The 24,128-nt window shown below is 41.3% G+C and overlaps 1 long non-coding RNA gene across 1 annotated transcript; it reads right to left on the minus strand.

The window, feature by feature from the left end:
- Nucleotides 1–1,468: 1,468 nt before the first annotated feature.
- On the minus strand, nt 1,469–8,807 carry LOC130174046 (uncharacterized). Its single transcript, XR_008828534.1, has 4 exons — nt 8,561–8,807; nt 6,989–7,234; nt 6,013–6,135; nt 1,469–1,648 (listed from the first exon to the last, which is right to left on the minus strand). It is a non-coding gene; the product is annotated as an uncharacterized LOC130174046 (long non-coding RNA).
- Nucleotides 8,808–24,128: the final 15,321 nt, after the last annotated feature.

The raw sequence follows: 24,128 nt of genomic DNA on the forward strand, positions 1-24,128 counted from the left end.
TTTTCCTGTAGCATCAAAAACGAGGTTGATATTTTGGGGTTTGTAGGGAAATGTTTCATTTGACACGATCGTCCGAATCAAAGTTTATCTATTAAACTGCCAGTTATTTTCTTCTTTTGTCCAAAAACCCAAAGATGTTCAGTTTGCAACGATACAAAGGCGAGAAAATCAGTAAAAACACCACAGCCGAGAAGAATTAATAATAAAAAGAGATCAATTATCAAATAGTTGCAGATTCATTTTTCAGTTAATCCACCAATTATCTCAGCTGTAGATCAAACACATGCAAAACTAATGACGCTGCCATCAGCTTTGGTTGTATTCTTTTGTTTAGTGCTAATTAGCAAATGTTAGCATTTAAAATACTAGATTCACCACTGATATAAAATCATTCAGGTCGTTAATAGAGCATCACACACTTTGCTTAAAACACTACTCACTAGTATTTCATGTTGAGCAGTTTAGTTTTGATGCTTCATTTAAATCCGTACAGGTGCAGTTTTGAATGCAACTCTTTCTTTTTGCAAGATTTGTGTTTTTTATTTTTAATTTTATGTCTGTGTTTTTTTCTGTTGCAGCATTTTCAGACACAAAAGTAAGCGATATTGAAAAGCTTTAGTCAGTGTCTCTCTCACAGACAAACATGTGCAGCAGTAAGTAATGCAGAACATTTTCTCTCTTAAATAGCAGGAGCCAGAGAAGCAGAAATAAAGAGTGAGAAAATACCAATTAAATATTTTGAAGGAGGTGTTGTGACCTCTCTGGTTCCCACTTCCTGCAGCATTTCATCACTCCGGCAGCTCTCTGAGTCTCAAACTGTTTTAATAAGACCACAACTTCCCCCTTATCGCTAATAAAGCCTCTCAGTCTGGAGCTGCCAGATCTGCTGAGAGGCTCTTTTTTTTTTCCTCACCGCAGACATTAAAACGCCAACAGAAGCAGGAAAATGACCGCTCGAGCCGTACCGTCATCCGGACTCACGGGCGTTTGCTCAGAGTGCACAAAGCCCGATTTCAAAAGAACCAAAAAGACTCCAGCTTTCACTTAGAGACTGATTTACACAGTTAAAAGCTGCGCTGCACTGCACCCATAACCAGGCTATACCTGCTATAATCTATAATTAGTTTGTGGAATAAAATACAAACTAAATCATATTCATGCTCAAAATATATTATAAAACATATTCATAATAAATCGAAAACACATCAAAGTCACATTTCAACACTCTAACCAGACTGAAAACACATCTGTACTGAATCTACACCCACAGATCAAACTGAAGCCACATTCATGCTGCATATAAAACCCACAACCAGAACAATAATGAAACTAACAGTAATTATTGACTGTATTTTAGAGACTTTTAATAATTAAACTCAGACTCAGACATTTTGAAATAAAGAAACAGAAACTGCTTCATCTGTATGTTATTTATTATAATATTAGATTATGGTGTGTGTGTGTGTGTGTGTGTGTGTGTGTGTGTGTGTGTGTGTGTGTGCGCAGTAGAAATCTCACAGATCAGTTTGTCAGCATCCTTCTCTTTCTTCAGTAGCAGGAAGGATCCCACTTCTTCTTCTTTCATGATCCTCCGCTCGACTCCCACCGCCGCCACGGTGATGATGAAGAGCCGCCAGCATTTCTCCTCCTCACCATCACACACACACACACACACACACACACACACACACACACACACACACAGTAGAGAAAGGAAATCAGTGCGAGGCCCTGAAGCTTTTTTCTCGTCAGATCACTTCTTGAAGACGAGGACCAATCAGATGTCAACACTCTACACATCTGACCTTCATCCTCACGTATCAATGAGCACATTCAGATGGAGATCAAGGCAGTGTGTGTGTGTGTGTGTGTGTGTGTGTGTGTGTGTGTGTGTGTGTGTTTTGTTTCGAACATAGATTAAGTTTTTCTCTCTCTCTAGTGGCAGCTGATGAGTCGTTCGTCGGCCCGCTCACGAAGCAGCGTTCAACTCTCTGCCTGACTTCAATCAGCAGTGTCTGATGGGGGTGATGGCGCCCTGACCCCCGTGACCCCCGCGACCTCCGTCCACCGGCTTTATTGTTTTCCTGTGTGATGCCGGTAAAGACTCCGGCCGCCTGTTGTTTCTCCTCTACTTCTAATTGTGGCGTGGAGGCTTTTGGGCAGCAGCCTGCCGGCGCGCCACAGGAAGTAGATCTGGAATATTCTCAGGGGGTTTTTTTTGTTGTTGTTTTTTGGCGGTGGCGTGTTTCTGCAGGACCGCCAACGTGTGGTGGCGGTGAGATCTTCACTGTGTGTTTTAAGCCAGAATGTGTTTGTGACTCGTGTGAAATGTTTTCCAGGAAGCAAGAAGCTGAAAATCTATTTAACCTCCGTGTCCCTGCTCAATCCACCGGAGGATCCGGCTCCACAATCGCATGTTGTTTGGCCAAGAATTGTTCAGAATTACAGAAACTTTATTTTAAATTCTCGTAGACACCGCAAAGTTTCCAAAAACGGCAAATCTGTCAGGAGGGATTCAGGAGGAAACGTGTGTGAGACATGTAGAATGTGTTTGTTTGAAGGAACTTCCATGAAACACACGGAGGTTGGAGTTAGTGACCTCAGCGTCGAAGAAGAACAGATTCAGTGTAATTATATTTTATAGTCATTATTATCAACAAGGCCTTTGAACTAAACATTTGTCTGTTTTTATGTTTTGGTTTTTTTGCACATAAAAAAAAAACTTGACCAGAGAAATTTTGAAAATGAAAAAAATCTGAATATTTCAATAAAGTTTTTAAAGCTCAGCTGAGGCTGAAAAGTTGGTTAATTAAAAAACAACAAACGTGACAAAGTGCAACAAACACAGAGAAACGTGATGAATGAACATGAAGACGAAAACAGATTTCCATCATGTTTTCCACGTGGTTTTCGTTTGTTTGACCTTTGACCTCAGCTCTTTTTAACGACCTCATCTCTCTGTGTCCTCTTCTTCTTCTGCAGCTGCTCAGTTTACTTTAGTCTTGTGTGCGTAGCTGCCGCTTTGTTCATTGTTTCAGAAAGCCCAGAGCAGTGAAGTCCTCCGGTCCAATCAGCAGCTGCTGATGAGTCTGGAGACGCCACTGTGTTTGCTCTTTTCTTTTATTGTCATTTACTTCGACTGTAGAAGCGTTTTCTAATCAAACCAAACCTCCACGCTGAAGTCTCACTGAAGCTTGGCGCCATGCACTGACTTCACCTTCGGAAAATAATCCAGTATGTCAGACAGGTGCTGCCACTCACACCGTGTCATGTTTCATCCATTAATCCAGAGACAATTAAACATTAACCATCCAAACTAACGAAAAGACGGAGCTGCTCTCTTCCTCTCTGCAGCGGTTAGCGCTAAAATGTTAGCATGCAGACACGCTAAACTAAGCTAGCAAACATGGCGCAGATTACAGCTGCTAAACTTCAGCGCTGCGGCGTTGTTGTTGTGAGCGTGTTAGCATTTAGCTCGCAGCAGAGCTCACACAGCTGCCGGCATCACTGTCGACTCTGTTGTGAATCTTCTCAAGAGACGATTCCACCTCTCAGGCACAAACAACAACACATCCAGAAATATTCACCCCCCCCCTCTCTCTGTCTCTATCTCTGCCTCGCTCGGCCCCACCCTGCCTTTGAGTCCTCACTGTGGCGGAAACGGAGGCAGTGAGCGAGCAATTACGCTGCAAAAGTTGTGCGACCGAGGCGGCAGATAAAACACACCTCTTCATGTCGCTGCTGTGTGGAAAGGTAATTAAGCAGCAGCTGGTTTCGCTGAGAGTTCGCGCCGCGGCTCTCTCCCCTCGTCGTCAGGCTTTGAAACCCCGGAGAACGGCAGAACATGTTCTCCTCCCACAGACCGGGTTCCTCAGCGTTCCTCTGTTCCTGTTTCCTAATGTGTGACATGTAGAGCTGCACGGGCTCACTTCATGTTTCCCACCGGCTGCATGTTTAATTATTTGGAGGGAGAAATGGCCTTTGGCCAACCGGCAGCTCCCGGGCCACATTACCTGTTAGACAAAGGTGCTGCTGCTGCTGAAATCGATACCTGCACAGGCAGCAAAATGCAGCCGATTCTCTGAGAGAAAACAGTGAATAAAAAAACCAGTGTGTATGTAAGGCTTTAAAATATTCAGGCGACTGGTTTGTTCAGGCATTTCATCCAGTTTGCATCAGAAAAGTGAATAAGTGGATGTGAAAACGAGCGGCGTGACAGAAGGTCAAAGGCAGCACACAGAGGAATCCACCTGTGAAACCTGATCAGGATTAGGATTAGAGCTGCTTTAAAATCATTTCACACATTAGCGAGAGTGTGAAGCTGCTTGTGTCTGACCTTTGTCGTTACATCATGATCACAGCAGACAGACGGAATTCACACGTTCTGCTTTTGTGATTCAATAACTTCTTTAAAAAATGTTTTTTAAAGTATAAAGTTGGAACGTGCCTGAAGAGAATGTGCCTTTATTCTGGAATTCAGGTGTGTCTGAAACAGGTGAACAAGCTCCGCTGTTGGTTATACATCTCTGTTTATATACAACCGCACATTGATTGACCGAGTAATTCTCCCTCTGACACACTTTTATCTGTTTATTTCGCAGGGTTGCACTTTCGATTTCTCCATCAACGTCGCTTCAGAAACGAAGGTTACTGTCCTACAACCATGAGAACAGTGATTCCATCAGATCTTTCTTTGTTGTTGTTGTCTCCAGGTGAGGGAAAGGTCTGGTCAGGACTTCATGAGGGACAGAAGGCCTGAAGCCTCCACAGCTGTGAGTGTTTGTTTAGAACGTGGCAGGTGAATTAACCAATCACATTTTGATTTATAGTGGGCGGGGCTTACAGGCGTTTCCGATAGTTCAAGGCCAGAGCGATCGCCCGGCCCTCCCTGGGTGAAAAGGATCAATCACATCACGTCCAGATCTCCAGCATCCTCTTCTTCCTCCATCACCACCACCATCTATTTTTGAGGGTTTTTATAAGATATGACACTATAACAAGTGATCCGTCTTTGCACATATTTATTTACACAACTCATGTGCAGTATGTGATCTAAGGTATCATAAGATATCGTCATGTTTGTAACAAGCTTTTGAATTTTTCTTTAATTTTAAGTTTTTACTTTTGTGTGAATCGGACTCATTTTTATCAGGATCAGTATCAACTTGTTTTTATATATTTTATTTTATCCTTTAATCTTATTATTGAATCTAAAATATTCAGTGTTTTCACTTGAATTATTTCGTTGCCTCAGCTTTTGTAAAGCTCTTTGTAATCGCTGAACAGATAAACTAGTGCACCGTGTGGCTTCATGATGTCTACAAACATTTAGACCTAAAACTCTGCACTATTTCATTACATGACATTCTTGATCTTATTGATCATTTTATACCAACAGCATGAACACATACATATGTTTGTTGGTACAATCCGAGCTACAGTGGATCAGTCCTAACGTCAGATGTTTTAAAAAGTGTACATCCACAAATCTTCACTTCACACTTCCTAACTTTGTCCTCAGACGTCTCGGGAACTTCGTGGAACATCAGAAAGCTTCTGCAGACTTTTTGAGGACATCTCTGGACATCTTTGGAGACGTCTCGTGACAGTTTGGGCCGCAGCGGATGTGGCGGTATGAAGATAAAGGAGCGCGTCCTGAGGGATCAGGCTGCTCTGTCTGGACTTCAGCTGGGGCTCATGGCAGCAGAACACAGGCTGTGTTTGGCATTAATATGGATGTCCACCAGGCGCCTTGTCCTCTGCCTCCCTGCCTCTCTTTGTGCGCTGCCACGGTTCGCCGTGTGCCAGTGAATAGCATTAGCAGCATGGCAGCCACCTCCAGCCATGCCAAGGTCATTAATAAACATCCTCAGATGGCTCATAATGATTCCCTACAGTCAGACGCGGCAGTATGGAGAGTGTCGAGACGAGTTGTCGCTGCACACAGCTTTGTTTGCCTCACAGTTTTCAGAGCAGACACTCACCAACTTCACTGACAGTGAACAAACTAACCTCCACTCCCGCTCCGACAGACGCTTCACCAATTCTCCAGGAGCTCAGGAACATCTTCAGTAAAACACGTAAACTTTATTTTGAGGGAAGGAAGCGGGTTCTGGTTTTGGTTCTGTTCTTCTCCTGAAGATGGACAATGACACAGAGGAAACATCAAGTAACATTAAAGACAAGCAACCAAACCGAAGCTTTAAAGACGGGATCAATATCTTCCTGCAGAACTATGTGTCTGAAAAGGAGCGATGGAGCTGTTAACCAACCAGTGTGGACGGACTCAACCCAACAGGTCGTTTATAGTCGACTTCCAACACGAACACAGAACATTCGTTTTTACTCTCTCACACAACTCAGTGATTCGTTCTGTCACTCTTATTAATACAACGCGACTTTAAAGAGCAAAAAAAAATTTAATTATTCATTTATTAGTTGTTTTGGCTGAAAAAGTGCGACATGAAAAACAGGTATAAGTGGAGACGGTTTCAAACTGCAGCAGGTTCACGACCCAAACCAGCTCAAGGCTTCACAAGAACCACATGACGACCAGAGAGGACGAGGAGTCCTCCCTCCAGTCACCTGACCTCGGCCCCGCCCAACATGTATAGCTCCATGCAGCTCGAGTTCATGCAACCAAATCCTCAAATATTCTCAAATTCATGTTTCAAAGATTCAGCTTGTCTCTAAAATTATTACTTTATTATTAGTATAAGTTTTTTCTTCTTCTTTCATTTGCTTTATTTCCATAAAGGAAGTCTGTTTGCTTTCTCTCTATCAAACGGTCACTCCTCCCCCTCCCCCCAGCGCTCATCCTCCATTCAAAGTGTTATTGAACCACAACTGTGATAAGACAACAGACACACAGATTGATCTCCACCTCCGCTCCCTGCACTCTGCCTGTGTGTGTGTGTGTGTGTGTGTGTGTGTGTGTGTGTGTGTGTTGATAGGAGATTAGAACCACATACAGACGACAGAACCTTACCGTTCGATCTCATAGTATCTGTGTCTGAGTGGAGAAAGTCCACGCCATCGATCAGGAGGATGAGCGGCTGCTGCAGCTGTCAGTCAGGCTGAGTGATGGACCTGTCGACCGGCGGCGGTACAGGTCGGGGTGGGCGGGACCAACAGGAAGTGAGACTCCCCGGCTCGCTGATTGATCGGCCGTCTGCGGATCCCTCTCCGTCCTCTGTCCATTACTTTACAGTTTCCACAGGTTTTTAAATATCAGCTGTCAAGTAGCACAAACAAATGGAAGCAAGAGTGAATACAGGCGGGAATCAAACCCTCAACCTTCACACAGTCACACTGCCTTGCTCTGTACTGAAAGCATCTTTTATAGTAATATCAAATACAGATCTAATGAACATTTCAACATTTCCTATCGTTCAGTAACATATTTTTTTATCAGTTTTGCAAACTCTTTTGCAAAACAGAATAATGTTGTCAAAGATAAAATTTTATATTTAAAAAACTATATATATATATATACACATAATGTTTTTAATGTTTTTTTTTAAATAAAATGATCTTTAATCATTAAAAATGTTTAAAAACTCGCAATCAGGCCAATTACTGTGATACGCTAGAGATAGGAACTTCTCTGTTGTCGCCGCCCGGACCACATCGTACACTGCTACCTCAGCCTGATGGTTGGTTGGTTAGCTGGTTAGCTGGTTAGCAACAGGAGGAATTAGAAGGAAAGAGTCAAGAGACAGTTCAGTCTTTAATGTTCAACCGTGTCATTCAAACACGAGAAAAACATTATTTAGCCTCCGTGTTGCTACGGAGGTCGGACGTTGGGCGCTGACATTTTGGAGATTTTCACGTGAACTGTGAGTTTGAAAATGTTTGGAAACTGCTGCCGTTGATAATAAGTGAGTAACTACAGACAAGTGTCAAACAGTGTTGAGCTCATGTGTTTTATTTTCCTTAATTGTGATTTTTAGATGAAACTGTTCCTCTGTTTTTTCAGCAGTTTTTTTTTTTTTTATTATTCCTGTTAAGTATTATGTCTTTTTTATTACTTGTGCAAATACATTAAAAAAGCAAAGTGGAGCTGCTCTCTGACAATATCTGAGATAACTTCCAATATCAGGGAAATAAACCTGCCTGTTACTTCTCATTCTCTCAGCTGATGGTTAGTGCTTGTTAACATCTAATTAGATGTTAGCTATTATTCACTGTCAGCACATCTACATTAAACCCATTTAATCAGTGCACTTAAATTAATTATACTTGTGCTTGATTATACAATTTTTTCTTCCCAATGCACGGACTCATTTTGCTTAATAAGTGTGTTCTAACTTTGTTTTGGTTTTTTTTTGTCTTTTTAGGTGACCTACCTGTTCGAAAGGTGTGAGCAGGGAGGGACCGCCCACACCGATACAGCAGTGCACAGGTGAGACAGTGAGTTTTTATTCACCTGCAAACAGCTGGTTGTTAAGTGCACCAAGAGAAAACCTAAAAGTAGCTTCATCAAACTCTCGTCCAGGGATCTTGATCATAGTTGACTCTGAGGAAACTGTTGGTTCAGAAAGAAATACTCTTCTCTCACCTGACAGCTGCTGCTCGCTGCATCTCAACAGACACAGCGCAAAAAGACTCCATCCTTGTAGTTTTTATATCTTGGCCGTAAAAGTCTTCAGATATCTAGTTCAAGAGTAATTATGTGGCACTGAGTCGTTCCTTCATTACACGTGTCACATGTTTCCACTGGCGGTGACTAATTTTGGAAATCTTCCCTGTGACTGTTGATATCCTGATAATTTCTCAGTCCTCCGCCGGTAGCTGGAGATCCAGATGGCTCCCCCCCTCTCTCCCCCCCCCCCCCCCCCCCCCCCCCCGCCTTCTCTCTCTGAATGCGAAGGCTGCAATTAAAGAACAAACCAAATGTGATTCATCTACATTTGATTCTTTCCCAATTTCAGCCGCACACTGGAAATGGCAGCCTGCTCACACCTTCAGCACGGTCACATTCACATTCACTCTGGCAGAGACATCCCCCCACCCTCCCCGCCCCCCCCACCCTCCCCCCCCCCCCCCCCCGAAGCCCTGCCGCTGACTGAATATCAGGGCCTGGAAAACCACAACTTTCCTTTAACAGAAAACTTCCTAGGACATGAAAAATTGGAGCAAAATGAGCTGGAAAAAGATAATCCTGTTTAACAAAGGGGGGGGGGGGACCCTGATTTTTGCCCCTCCTGTGCAGCATGTTGCGTCATAACAGCAACGTTAGCTAATAATAACTGATGGTTCACGGCTGACGAGCGATGCTAATGTGGAGGAGGCTAATTGTAGTCGCCTGGTCACGGCTGTGAGGAATGTCTCTGAAAGGAAAATGAACTTTATTCTTAAATTACAGGCCCCTCTGTGGCGGACGCGCCTGTCCTATTATGTGCTAATTAGCAGACGCTTGGGATGCTTTAGCTAACGAGCCTGGGATAATTTTAACCCTCCACATGGCTGCGAAGAGACGTGCGGCATGATACACGACCGCATACAGTCGGAATAGGAACATATGGCTCAGCTTACATAAACCAGATGCACACGCGCACACACACACACACACACACACACACACACACACACACATACATTTGCAGGCTCCCATCATGCACCAGCTTAGCTGCTGCTGTGCTAATTGGCTTGATGTGGTTCTGAAAATAGTACAATCTCTACAATCCCCTGTCGGCCTTCAGAAAAGATCATGCCCTTTCAATTCAGCGTCCCAGCAGGCCGTCAATAGGAAATGGCTACGAATTAAAAGGGGGCGGGTTAAAGGTGTCTCTCACCTCGCCGTTACTTCAATTGTCCCCAGCGTTCGCCACAACAAGCTTTTAATCACACTGCCTCAGCTGAGAGGAGTTGACTTTCAGGTTTTAATACCAAAACGCTTACAGACATCATAATTACCATCATCACAGAAATATTCACTTTCCTTATTATTACACAGAAGTGGGAACAACTGCTGAGTCCACTCGTGTTTATGTCACTGTAAAGTCACAGGCACAATTATATCCCAGCCTTCGTCTCGATCCGCACCAAAGTGTTGGGTTAGGGTGTGGCGTCCGACCTCCGGTCAGGTGACGACTAATGACGACTAAAGACGACTTTTTATTTTTATTTTTATAATAAAATCAAAGATGAAACTTTTGTTTCTTTGTGGAAGATTAAAATGAAAATGATCAAAACACGTTTTTGGTCACAACTCATGAATTCATACGCTAATTATGACAAAATTCAATTGTTGAATTATAAACTCAAATGTATATAAGAGGTAAAAGGAAGTGATGACATTTTATATCCAAAAGGTCAAAGGTCAACTTCACTTTGACATCATAATGTTATTATCATAATGCTATTATTCAACGCTGTAACTCAGGAAGGAGAGACAGTGATCGTACTTCCTGCAGCTTCACTGGCTGGTGGAGGGATACAACCTGCCAGGTGGTGATCGTAGTTTGTGTCGGTTTGGAGAACGGCTCTAAAAACTACAATACCCATGAGCCAGAAGTGTGAATCAGAGCTGTGGTGAAATGAAAATGATTCATTGCACCAACTAGGAACTAATCTCGGTGCCATGGTTCCTAACCTGGGCCCAAACTGACCCAGAATCTGGAAGCAGACGGATTTAAAGTGCTGAGAATTTGAATCTCAGAGATCTGATGTTTCGGAGTGAAACATGGGAGTCGTAGTTGACTTCCCTCCTTCAGATTTTGTGCACACAGGCTATAAATATATATCTCGGTACCCGCCTTCTGCTTCTTATCTCTGTGAATCTTCACACTCTTGTGGATTGTGATCATCTCTCGTCTCCCTGCAAGATATTCATCCTCCATCTTTCCCCAGCGTTTTGTTTTTTTTTCTTATTATTTTTTCCACTCACACTGTTTTTTAATGACGCCGTTAACCTGCCGGTAGGTTAACAGGTGCTGTGAGTCATCCAGATGTGGTGACTCGGGTTAACTGCGAGTCAGGATGGCATCAGTAATTACCCACCAGCACGAGGTGCTTCGCTGATAAAGTCTCTGCGTTTTAATAGAATGAAATTGCCCTGAATGCCAGAGTGACGCCGCTCACACAGATCAGAGGGTCGCAGCGTTTGATCAAAGCAAAGGTCAACGTGTCGATCGCTGTGCTGCACCGACAACCTGCTGCTGGTGTTCTCCCCCTGACCTTTGACCTCCCCACCCCCTCTGCTGCTGCTGGGTAAATCCACTGTGCAAACACATTATCCACAGGAATATTTCTAGTTCAAACACCCAATGCAGTAGCTGTACATGTTTTAGTGTGTAGTTGTACATGATTTAGTGTGCAGTTGTACATGATTTAAACAGAACAAAGACTCAGAATTAATGTTAGTGGTAGTTTTTGATTTTATTCTTATAAAATAATTTCACTTGTTTTTTTTCTGTTTTTACTTGTTCACTGAACTAAAACACGATGCGTCTCCATTATGAGTCATTGAATTTTAAAAATGTTGGTTCAAATAAAACTAACCTGAGAACTGTTTGTCGGATGTTGATGTGTTTGTTTTTTATATTCTGTTTTGTGTCTGTGTCAGCTGACTGTTGTTGTTCTGTGTCGTATGGACTTTGTGACATGTAAAACAAATATAGCATGTTAGCTTGTTTCAGCTAACGTTAGCGTGTTTAGGCTAACGTTAGATTGTTTTGGCTAACGTTGGCTTCTTTAAGCTAACGTTAGCTTGTTTCGGCTAACGTTAGCTTGTTTCGGCTAACATTAGCTTGTTTCGGCTAACGATGGCTTCTTTAAGCTAACGTTAGCTTGTTTCGGCTAACGTTAGCTTGTTTAGGCTAACATTAGCTTGTTTCGGCTAACGATGGCTTCTTTAAGCTAACGTTAGCTTGTTTCGGCTAACGTTAGCTTGTTTCGGCTAACAGCTAAAGCTGGGTGCTCACATCATTAGGAGACTACAGTCATGTCTGTTCAGTCTGAAAGAATAAAACACTGACTTCTTACATTGATATTTTCCTCAACTACTACACGTGTGTGTGTGTGTGTGTGTGTGTGTGTGGGGACACACTTATCGAGAATCATGGAGTTTTATTGGTTATTTGTACCGACTACCAGATTTGTGGTAGCCTACTGTAACATCCCTTGATATGCACATTATTTAATCCCTTAAATGGTTTAATGTGTTCATTACATCAGCATCGATCATTAAATGTCACAGTGAGAGTTTCGTAAGGTAAGGTTTGTTTTTGAGTTGTCTATGGGTGGCACATAATAATTAAAGCTCTTTACTACCTTTGTGCACGTCTTACAGGATTATTAATGGGTTATTCATGTTAAATGACCCATTAAATTTATATAATCCTTTGAATGACCATGAACGGATTAGCTTAATTTTCTTTCACTATGACAGAGGTGCTCAATTACAGCCTGCTTCTCCTTTAATGACAAAGATCTTACTAATAAACCTTTGAATGCAGATATAAGGACTTATGAGCTTCAAGTGTAAAGACTGGTGTTATTCTATATTTTTCTTCTTGTCAGCAAATCCCATGAAAAGACCAAAACCAACTTTGTGACTTCCCGTAACATAGATCTTTAAAAACAGCTCATACATTTGTTTTTAGCAAAAAACAGCGCTTTTGTGTGGGACTATTTTCAGTGGCAGATTCATCCACCTTTGCCCCTGAAGTGAGTATTTGGAGCAGCAGGACAGTGTGTGTGTGTGTGTGTGTGTGTGTGTGTGTGTGTGTGTGTGTGTGGGAAAATTAAGTAAACACACACAAATCTTGTTAGTAGGAGACATTTACTGCTTGTTTTAAATCATTTTCACGAGTTTAAAAAAATACAGAATAACACCATCTTGTCCTTTCAGGTGTTTTTTTGAGTCATAAATTTCTCTCTTCCTGAATTATTAATTGTTTCACTAAGACAGCGAGTGCATCCCAACCTGGAGTCAGAGCCCCTGAAGGTGTCCCAAGACTGAGGGAATTAAAAAAAGAGAAATTTCCTGATGTCTTTTTAGCTTTTGTGAGTGAAATAGTGAACACTTTCTCCGCACAGGCCGAGAAGAAGAAACATCCATTTAAGGCCATAACCTGTGATGAGGGGTCACGAGCAGACATCCCTTCATTTAAAAAGGATTCACAAGCCAGCTGTAAAGTTGAGGGCATTTTGTGTTAATTACAGAAAGAAAAAAAAAAACGGATGTGATTGTAAATTTGGTGTCATGTAAAACTGAGATTTTCTTTCATCAGTAACAGTTGTTAACGACAGTCTGCGTGTCCTTAAGCTCTGCTGTAATTAATAGAATTATAAGACGGTTATGAGCAGTGTGTGTGTGTGTGTGTGTGTGTGTGTGTGTGTGTGTGTGTGTGTTTTTGTTCTCCCGCCGTCTCGTCTCTTCCTGTTGGACTTCCACTTCGCCGAGCTGCTCCTCTGATCTGCGGCGAGCGGCTTGACAACCTTTTGCTCATCCGAGGAAAATTCCATTACAGGCTGTTAGGACATGAGTAATGGCTCTCCGGTTAACCGGCTCGGATGGAAGCAGACTAATGCTCAGCCATCACTTTGCCTTTCTCACAGACAGATATTTGGCTTGTGTTTTGCAGCTCTTGTAATCTGTGCTCTCTCTTCGCTTCGTGCCTGAAGGGGGAATCGAAGAGCGGCCGCTGCATCCACAGAAACACTCATCTATTCAGAGGACTGCCCACCATGTGTTTGTGAAACGCTTCTTAGCCACAGGTTAAGATCTCTGTGTTGAGTTTACTGCATACTGAGTTATACTGGCAGGTGTTTCTCTTATTTTGCCCACCCCATATCCTTGCTATCAACGGATGATCACTATGTTCTTTTAAAAGTTTTGTTGAGGAGGATTTTAGAAGATCCCCGTGCTGCAAGTTTTATTTCATCCAGCTCACAGGTCGACACTGGTACATACTGTCTCCAGGAAATAGCCGTATGCTGCGCTCCAAAGTCCCTCTCCCACCTACTCAGCTTTTACATGTTACCAAACCAACCGTCAGCCACATTCATGAACAGAGATTGCACAAACAGGACCCAAATGCAGCCAACACAGGGGCGTTTTTTGGGGGGGAAAAATTGCGTTTTATTAAAAATAAAAAATCACTGGGAACTAAACAGGAAAACAGAAGCAAAACTGAAAAACCAAAAACGAAGTAACGAAGTAAAACAGGACGACAACTGTAAGAAAACAGACGAAGACAAAGGGGAAGACAGAGACTTAAATACACCAGGGAGGCAAAGGTAATAAAACACAGGTGGAACACATTAGGGCGGGGCAGACAATTAACAAGGAGAGACAGGAAGTAAATCAACATTAAACACAAGAAGTGATTTCAAAAATAAAACAGGAAATAAATCAAATCCAAAACCATCAAATTTAAAGTGTCCACAGTGGTGTGTGTTACTCACTGCTGCAGGTTGGTTCAGCTGCAAAACCTTTATAATAGTTATTTTCATTTTGATTTAAATACTTTTATTTCTGCTGCTATGATACGGATGTGTTGGTAGAGTCTTGTTTATTTACTGTAAATATAAACACAAAGCATCTGACACCACTTATTAAGTTCATAATTCATCAGCTTTATGGCAGCTGCAGCTCAACATTAATAAAGTGTATTGTTGTACTTCCCCTTCACGCCAGCGTGTCCCTGTGCCCTGAACTCTGGGGCCTGAAAGGTGCGACACCAAATCCTGGTTTAAATACTTGACACACGTGGAGGTCTGCAGCTGGGACATACTGAGGCCGGTCGCAGTCTTGATCCTGGTCCCCATGCTAGACCAGATCGTCTTGGACCAGAACCCTTGCTTTGAGGCCACATAGGGAACTTCCTGGCTTCAGACGTGTCACTGTCCTGCCCCCCCCAGTCCAGAGGATGGACATTAACATTCAGCCCACATCGTGACACATGGAAAAAGCGCGTAACTGAGCGTGATATGAGCTTTTTAGTCTAATCTACATTACTGCTGTTTGTGTTAAAGCCGGACGGTCGGACCCTGAGGTCAACACACAGAGTCCAAACATTCAAATCTCCATAAATGGAAGGAGGAGGTTGTCAGTGTGTGGAGACGCTGTGGCGTTGGAGGAAGTTCACAGGCTGAAAATCAATCTCTCTCTCTCTCTCTCCCTCTCTCTCCCTCTTCTCTCTCTTTCTGTTTGTAGTTTGATTCCTCTGAAACAATTTGATTAAAGTGGCTGGTTGACTTAATTCAGAACGAAAGCTCGGCTACATTTGCTTATCATTCCCTTTGAAGTCCTTTTCCCACCCAGCAACGCTCATTCCTGGAGTCACGGCTGTTTTCATCATCTTTTCTTTATTCGAACGGAGAGAGGAAGTGAGAGGAAAAAAACTGCCACTATCTCATTACGTTCACAATTATTTTAGTGGCTGTCAGAAAATAAGGCCTAATCACAATCAAAAAAGAGGAAAATGTTATTGTTTGATTGGATTTTGATCTGGCAGCGCCTCGTCGGCGTTTCAAACGCCGGCTGAAAGACTTGATTTCTTTTACTGCTGCTTTCAAAGGAGTCTTTCATCTGCTGGATTTTTTGTCATAATTCACAAGTCAATCTGACTGGTTGCATGGTGCAATGTCAAGGAAGGTAAAGCACATTAGAGGCAGAGAAAAGTCGACATTTACTACAAAAAAAATATCCATCATGAGGGAGTCGTTTAATCCTGCACTGACTCATAAAAGCTTCTTTATTCTGGGAAAACAAGTGAAAAGCCGCCGTCGGAAAAAGAAGCCGTGCTTGTACAGACTCTTCAAACACTGATTAATTAATGTGATTCAAGGATTTTATTTAATTGACATAAGCATGAATGCAGAGCTGTGAATCTACTAAAGAAAATATCTGGACAAACTGACACCGAGGTGGAAACACAGAATCCTCAAAAAGACTATATTTACTGTGAAAAGAATCCTTTGGACAAATGTGGTTTTTTAATACGTTCGTATTTTAATTTTTACTTTTGGTGGTCTTCCAATATTTGTATCTCCTCATCTCGGTCTGATTCCCTCTCTGCTCCTCTTCCTCACAGTTAAAGGTTCCTGTTACATGCCGCAGTGTTTAGATGTTCCTGATGACACCTGTAAGTTGTGAAGGAAACATGGTGAAATCAGTCGGTGCTTTATTGTAGTGGGAGTGAGTTTGGGAGATCAAAGTCAAATTTCTGACTCGACTGCTGTTACGAGCTTCAGCTACAAACCCGGCGATCAGGATCCGGCCCGTTTAACATAAAGCACCTTCAGAATAAACAGTGCGAGTTATTGTGATGCAACTCTGGTTCTGTCAGGAAAGTTTCATCACTTCATCATCATGGTTATAATATTAACCACTGGTGATGGCCGTTGTTAGGGAAGCGAGCTGGGCCGACTTTAAAACACAGGCAGCACTAACAGAATGATAATTACTGCGGCAGGTGAAAGATCGACCGTCGTTTATGTCAGAGAAAGATTTTTATTAATCAAGGTCATTTAGTTGCCAAGTGTAAAAAAACATCATACCATCATATTTAATATTCTGTGTCAGATTGTCTACGCTCCTCTCTGCCAGACCTGGACTGCAGCCATCTTTATTTCCTGCTTGTTTCGGGGGATTTTTCAGCAGTGAGACACACGATTGGATTGATGGGCCGGGTCATCAAAAACTTTCCACAGTTTATTTCTAAAAAAGAACTTATTTAGGGTCCGTGTCTATGATGAATTGTTGTGTGGTGAGTTTTGGGCGCCGCGGTGCTTCGAACTTTTACACATCCGACGCTTTGAGAAAATTGTGATTTCTCAGGAAGGAACATAAAACAGCAGAATCCTGTTTTCTCAGGAAATCAGAGCTTCTTCATGAGAAAAATGTTATTTATATATGAACTTTTAAATGTCCCTCTGTCGGAGTAGAGGACTCCTGAGAAGTCTGTTTCTATGCATCTTTTTTTATGAGCATTTTCACTTTTCACGTAAACAAAAAGGTGTGTACCAGACTGAAAAACTGGTTCCACGGACAGTTTATCTCCCTGAGCCGACTCCTAATATTTACATAGCAGCATTGGATGGAAACGCAAATTAATTCTCCTTTAATTTTATGTATTTTCTTAAAAATTTGAATGAAATTTGGATGTTCAACTTCAGGCTTTAACTAAAAGAAGGCGCTGACACTTTGTAGAAATCTGTTTTCAAGTTTTATTCCATTTTTCTAGTTAACATTTTAGTCATTAATGTTTTTCTTTTTTATTCATGTTCTAGCTGAAAACACCAAAATAACCAAAAGTGATTTCAGTGACACTAATGCCCCCGATCTCTCAGCTTTACAGACACATGCATGTTGAAAATGACACAGAGGAGAGCTGAATTATTTACATACAGTACATGCATGTATAATCCATGTGCTGTGTGTGGGAGAAGCGCAGTGCAGCAGTGTAATGAATCCCATTGAGTGTGAGTGTTGGTGAACTCGGGAGGTTTTCTGGCCTCGTCACCTCGTTACAGATCACCGCAAAGTGCTGCTTAATTATTCCTTGCCACAGGGCCAAATGTTCATTATGCCACAACTAATTACTGCTACACTGCTGTAATCCTTTACAGCCAAACGGACACAGCAGCCTGTGTGTGTGTGTGTGTGTGTGTGTGTGTGTGTGTGTGTGTGTGCAGCTCAAAGTTGTACAGTGAATGGGATGAAAATACTTTTAATTTCAATGAGAAAATGTGAGTTCAGATCCCTACAAGTCAAGATGAAGCTTAATTGCCTCCATTCTGACTGAGTCTGCTTTAAAGGGTGCAGTTTAAAGGGTGCACTCAAACGCTTCATCTGAATGAAGACTGAGGGGTGACTGAGGTTTCTGTTTACTTGTAAACAGATTTAGTAAAATTAAAAATATATATATATATATTACAAGGAGTAAGTGATTTCCAAATTAGTCAGCCGACTCCAAATTATTACCCAACTTTGCTCTACAGCGCTTATTAACCTCATAGTTTTGGTTTTCCAGCTCCTCTGTCGAACACCTCAGCACCAACCGGCAGACAGGAAGTCAGAGACTCAGGCCAGGAACGCAGCGGCTGCGTGGCGTGTGCGTTGCGGCTGAGTAATGTGCAGACAGAAAAGACCTGTTGATGTCATGTTGACATTATAAGCAGCTACATTACATAAAATGGCTTTTGCTGTAGTTTCAAAGTCTGAATCTGAATGTCAGATTCATATAAATAATATATTTTGTATTGTATGTATAATATACATGTATATTAAATACATTTTAAGCATTTTTTAAAGCATCAGAACTTAATTTATGATGAAAAGAAGTCACATGCAGAAAGACGGAGCTGGAGGTAGCAGCGACACAGTAGACACGCACACGCAACGCAGGTGGTCTGTTCCCAGCGTCTCTTGTCGGCACACAAACACGCACAGACACTTGCCACTTGTAATTTCTCAGTTAGTCAGGATGCAGGACAAAACATTAGAAATGCCTCTCTGATATAAAACATCAACAGCAGCAGGAGAATTATCACGTGTCTCACAATGTCAACAAAAACTGAAGATGTTTAAGCTTTGTAAAAGTAGAATTCATGGCAGAGCTGCATCAGATTTCATTAGACAGGTGTAACTACAGTGTTTACACATAGTTAGAGTCTATACACACAGACACATTCACATACAGAGTGAAAAATTCAGAGACCACTAATACAAGATACTTCTATTTTGCATTTATTGTGTAAAAGATAAAAGAAGTACTTGTTATTATAATGCAGTAAAGGCTGGATTCGCTGTAGGACTGTTGAGTGAGACGGTGCAGTTTCAACTTTGTGTACCTAATAAACTGGCAACTGAGCGTTTACTTGTCAACTACAACAGAAAACATTTGGCATTTTGTGAAATTCTCCTGCTAGCCGTCCTATTACCACTCCAAAGCTTTGTTATTCACATGTTGAAATAATGACATATTATGCCTCATTAGCCGTTAGCATTGGGGCTTTTAGCTAGGCTTGAAGTTTCCCTTTGCTTCCAGTCTTTGTACGCATGTAAGCTAGGCTAAACATTTACTTTGAAGTTGATGCACAGAGATGAAATTGATCTCCATCTTCTCATCTAAATATTTCTCACAATCTGCAAATGTTATTTAAAAAACACAGAGAAACATCAACAGTCTGTTTTTCTTGCTCAAGCTAAGTGTTTTTGCTCTGTGTGATTTTATTTATTTATTTAGAAGATCCTGTGGAGAGGGTTGAAGGTGTAGCTGAGCAGCAGAGGAGCGCCGGTGTGTTAGCGTCTGTCATTAGCTGTTGAAGTGAGCTGAGGAAAATAGCAGAGCTTTTGTCTGTAAGTGGCTTACCTTTTTCTCATTAACGCAGGATTTCTGTGCAGCTAACGGACAGTTTGGTCGCCTCACTCTTTCAGGTAATTACACATTCTTCATTTCTCATCTCTGTGGAGGGAAATGAAAAGAGGGCTGAAAGAGTGATGAGACCGCGGCGCTCACACAAAGCGTTAATAATGATCCCTGCTCCTGTCGAGAAATTGGAGATGAGGACAGTTTCACTAAACATAGCACACACATTATTGCATTCGCACACCCAGAAAATAGCTTCAGTCCATTTAAAAGTCCAAAGACATGTATGATAAGTTCCACATCACAAAAGCAGGACGAAGTATCACTGCTAATTGGTATTGTGAACATTACAAGCTGTGAGGGTACAGTGCTGCTGTGAACTGAATGCTAATGTCAACGTGCTAGCATGCTTATTTTATTACTTATACATTTTTGGCTAATTGGCATTACACACCACGTCCGGCTGAGGCTGACGGGAGTGTCATCACCTCGCAGGTATTTGGACCTGATGATGATGCTGGATAAAAAGTCTGGGTCCTCAGATGTCTACAAAAACTCAGAGAAAAATGTTAGCTATCTTAGCTATAACATTAGCTACAACTTTTGCTACTCCATCTTCTTGATGCAGCAGCTCAATGCTGTTACAGTTTGTGATCACAGCTGCAATTCATGACTGGTTGTATCATGAAAAGATGAGTTACAGAATTTGAAAATAAAGATAAAAATGGCACCTATAGAAAGAAAAAGTACTTTTACATGAAATTAGCAAAAATGTAATATATATATATATATATGTTTTGTTTTTTTGTTACTGGTATTGATTTATAAAATCTATAAAATTTATAAAATGCATTTGAAAAATCTCAATATATTTTCTCAACATATAAAAATATAGAAATGTATTTGGAAAATCAATTTAATTACATAAAATCTCATTGACTATGAGAATTGCTACCACTAGCAATAAAGGAGTGTCCTAAATATCCCACCTTCAAGACACATCTCGAACCATTATTATTTTATGTTTTTTTATTTTATGTTACTTACCTGTTGCCGACCTAACTGACCTGTTGCCTAGCAACTGCACATGTAAATCATTTTTGCTACAATCCGACATGTTTACATCACGTTTTATACTGATGTTCATTAACATACATTGTCCTTATCAAATAAAGAAATTAATTTAAAAAACACACTAAAAGGTATTTCCATTAAAATGCATCTTCTTTTATTTGTGAAAATAAAAACTTTTCAATTGACATAACAGCTAACATTATATATATAATATATAATATATATATATATATATATATTTCAAATGTATATTTAAATGCAGATATATAAAAACACAACCCTGGGTGAAAATAAGCAGTAAAAGATTAAGCAGTTCTTTATTTTAGGTGTTATTAAGTCTCTTTACTAATTTAAGAGAGAATGACATTAATTAAAAAGAGATTAAGGTGATTTTAAGATTAATTTATGGAATGTGTATTTAGCAGGTTTAAATACATGACAACCCTGAATTTACTTAATCAGAGTGTGAAAGCTAAATGTGAGAGCTGTTTCATTCATGAGCTGCTTCTCGTTAAACTATCACACAAATGTATGTTTCATAAAACAACCCGATACATGAACATTAAACATTTCTTATAAAATAACAAGGAAATTAAAGATTTAACTGGAGTCTAACCCTCTGATCACATCCACTTACCTTCATCAGCCACGTGATGCTCGTCGTATCCGTGTCTGGAGATTCTCACTGACAGTAAAGCTCTTAAACAGTCAGTTACCCATAATGCACTTTACTTAAATAGCCCTCATGATTCAGCCGGTCGGTGTGTCCAAATCACCTGGGAACAAGAATGTTCATACGTCAATAAGTAATTCAGTGGTTCTACATGTTTACATATTGTAATAGAATATCACTGCTGTTGGTGGAAACGCTCTTTATCTGCAAAATGTCAATTTGGTGTTTCTCTTCATGTTCCTGTGTTGTTTCTGATGTGCAGAAAAATTATTAGGATGTATGGATCTGCTGACTGATTGATCGGCTGCTGGGGGTTACAGACGGACCTGAGAGAGAGAGAGAGAGAGTGAGAGAGAGGTTAGTTAATTGTGTGTCCCAGTTTTTCTGGAACGCTGTTGTCAGGATTCATTGATTTTGATCAATAAACTGCCTGATTGTTAACTGCCTCTCTGGTCGTGCTTTTGGGTTCAACCTTCGTGTCTTGAGTCTGACACATGTTGCGTTCACAGCTGTCTGGTGGTCGCAACTCATATGACCCAACCAGGCGGCGAGGTGCGTCTCCAAATCGTCGCCCGCCCGTCCAGCACTGCAACCTCTGAGGTCCAGCAGCATTTCCGAGATTCTCCGTTTTACAGGTTCAAAAACTCGGGAGTAGCGTGGACGCCAGGCGCAAGTTTTAAAACTAAATCGTGTTGGTGTGGAAGCAGCCTGAGGCTCAGTGTTGGAGCTTGTGTCATCCACATCAGAAAGTAATAACCGACATGAGCAAGTTGAAGTCGGTGAGAGGTTCTCAGCTCGAGCGCAAAGTCGTTCAAATGAAGCTCTAGTGTCTAAAATTGAACAAATTTATCTCATAAATCCCTTGTTTGATTGCTATGGGAAAATAAAACCCAACTGATGAGTAAAATGTGCTGTCATGTGTGTTTTTGTCATTAATCTAAGGGAGGGTTGACCTGGGAGACCCTCACCTGACTCAGGTAACCGAAGAGAACAATCGGTAAATTAATCTGTCATGAAAATCTGTTAGACTGATGATTAACAGTTTGTTTCTCTCCTGTAAAGTGCTCTGGAAATGAATTTTTTTTCATCAGCAGTCATGATAAGAAAAGAAAAAAACTGAAGTGAGAGGAGATTCAGAGAGAGAGAGAGAGCGAGCGGTAGATCGAGCATTGCCCTGCATAGCCCCGGGGCCTCTTGGCCTCGCTGGTCCTCCGTGCAGCCTCAGCTCCTCCTCCTCCCCTCCGGCTGATTTGTCAGAGCCGCTTTGTAGCAGCCAGCGGAAAGCCTCTGGGGTTTACCCACAATCCCGGGGGGCTGCTGGTATCTCTCCAGTTCAGACCTCTGAGGTCAGCCGCCCGCCGGCCATGGCCACCCCCAAAATTTTTAAGGGGACACAGATTTAACACAAACAAGTCCAAGCTGTTCTCAGTGGAGTGGTTGAATAATAAAACAGAGTCTGAGGCCTGAAGCTGCTGGAAGGAAACGAAGGCAGAAGTTTCATTTCATTCTCCGACAGAAATCATATAAAACTGACAGGGATTAACATTTATATAAAAACATCTGATAATATAAATAATGTTTTTTGCAAATTGACAGCAACATTTTTGCTGCAAGATCAAGTCGTTTCCCTGGAATCAGCAGTAAAAATAATGTGTGGGTGTGAAGTAATGGAGCGTGGATCTCACCATGTTTCACTGCCATTTCTTTTTTTCACTGGGAAAAAGTGAAATTTGAGAAACCAGTGAGACCAGCGACCTTTAAACTTTGCTGAACCTTGACACAGCAAAGCGTCTGACAACAGCGAGCAGGAAACAGAAAGCTATCACCGTCCTCGTTAACAACAGGAACAACTCATTTCTCATTCCTCTGTTGAAGTGAAACCTAGCTAGCATGTTCCTCGCTGGCTAACCCGTTAGCGTAGCTCTCGTTACCCACAACTAATCCTGAGAGCAGTTACTCCGTCACCAAACAACCATGTATTTCATCAGGACATGGTGAGGTGTACATGAGCTTCTCTCCTCAACTGTGACATATTGTAGATTAATATGTTTATTTCTGAGGTGTTGCCGGATCCGTTTTAAATGTGGCACGGCCTCCGTGTCTTGTCAGTGATGTGGTAAACATTTATTTTTGTGAAAAGGATCTCGGGAGGAACGAGCAGGGCTCTAAAGTAAAATCAAATATCTGAAAACGTTTTTTAGCAGCTACACTAATGATACGTTTGATGACCAGCTGAATGTCTCCAGACAAACTTAAAGTAATTAATTATGGATTAGAGATTAACAGCGATCCTAAGAGTCACATGACACATATACTGTTTGTGATTTTTAAACCTTTTGTTGCAGTAATGCAGCTTGAAATCTATTCAACATTAAAATAACCTGTGATTAGCTGAAGTTAAGATTTTATAAACCCTGAAACCAGAACCGAGAGGTCCAGTTTGCTCTCAGACTTGAATTACAATATAATCTTGATTATATTGATATAAAAGTGTAGAGCCCACCCCAAGCTTCAAGCTTAACAACAGATAAACCACTATTAATAAAAAAGTTTTGTTACAATAAAGTAAACTAAAATAAAAACTGAACTTTAAATGTAAGATATAAAAGTTTATTTTCTAAACTACAATCCGGGGCTCGGCTTCATGGATCAGTGGTGATGCTGTTGTCATGTTAATGAGAGCACCTGAGTCTGCTGTCACACCTGTGTGTTAATTAGCTCGTCATCTATCAACAGGAACACAGCTCGTTAACCACAGACAGTGAGAAGAAGAAGAAATAGAAGAAGAAGGAGGAGGAGGAGGATGGGAGGATTTAATATGTGGATAACATCAAATAAAAGGTAGGAAAGTAATGACAGGATTTATCAGTGTGAAAGAGACTTTAAAGAGTTCCAGGTTAATGAAAGAAAATGTTAATGCCAATAAAGTGCACCTTTGCTCCTCGTCGTGTCGGCATGTTGATTGCTGATTTGAGTCGTAATTTGTTGTTGAACTAACTTTGTTGTGTTTGCTCGTGGCGTCCCTGATGCATCACTGAGTCACGTACTAATGTACC

This window comes from Seriola aureovittata, chromosome 8, assembly GCF_021018895.1.
Source record: "Seriola aureovittata isolate HTS-2021-v1 ecotype China chromosome 8, ASM2101889v1, whole genome shotgun sequence".
NCBI classification, from domain to species: Eukaryota; Metazoa; Chordata; class Actinopteri; order Carangiformes; family Carangidae; genus Seriola; species Seriola aureovittata.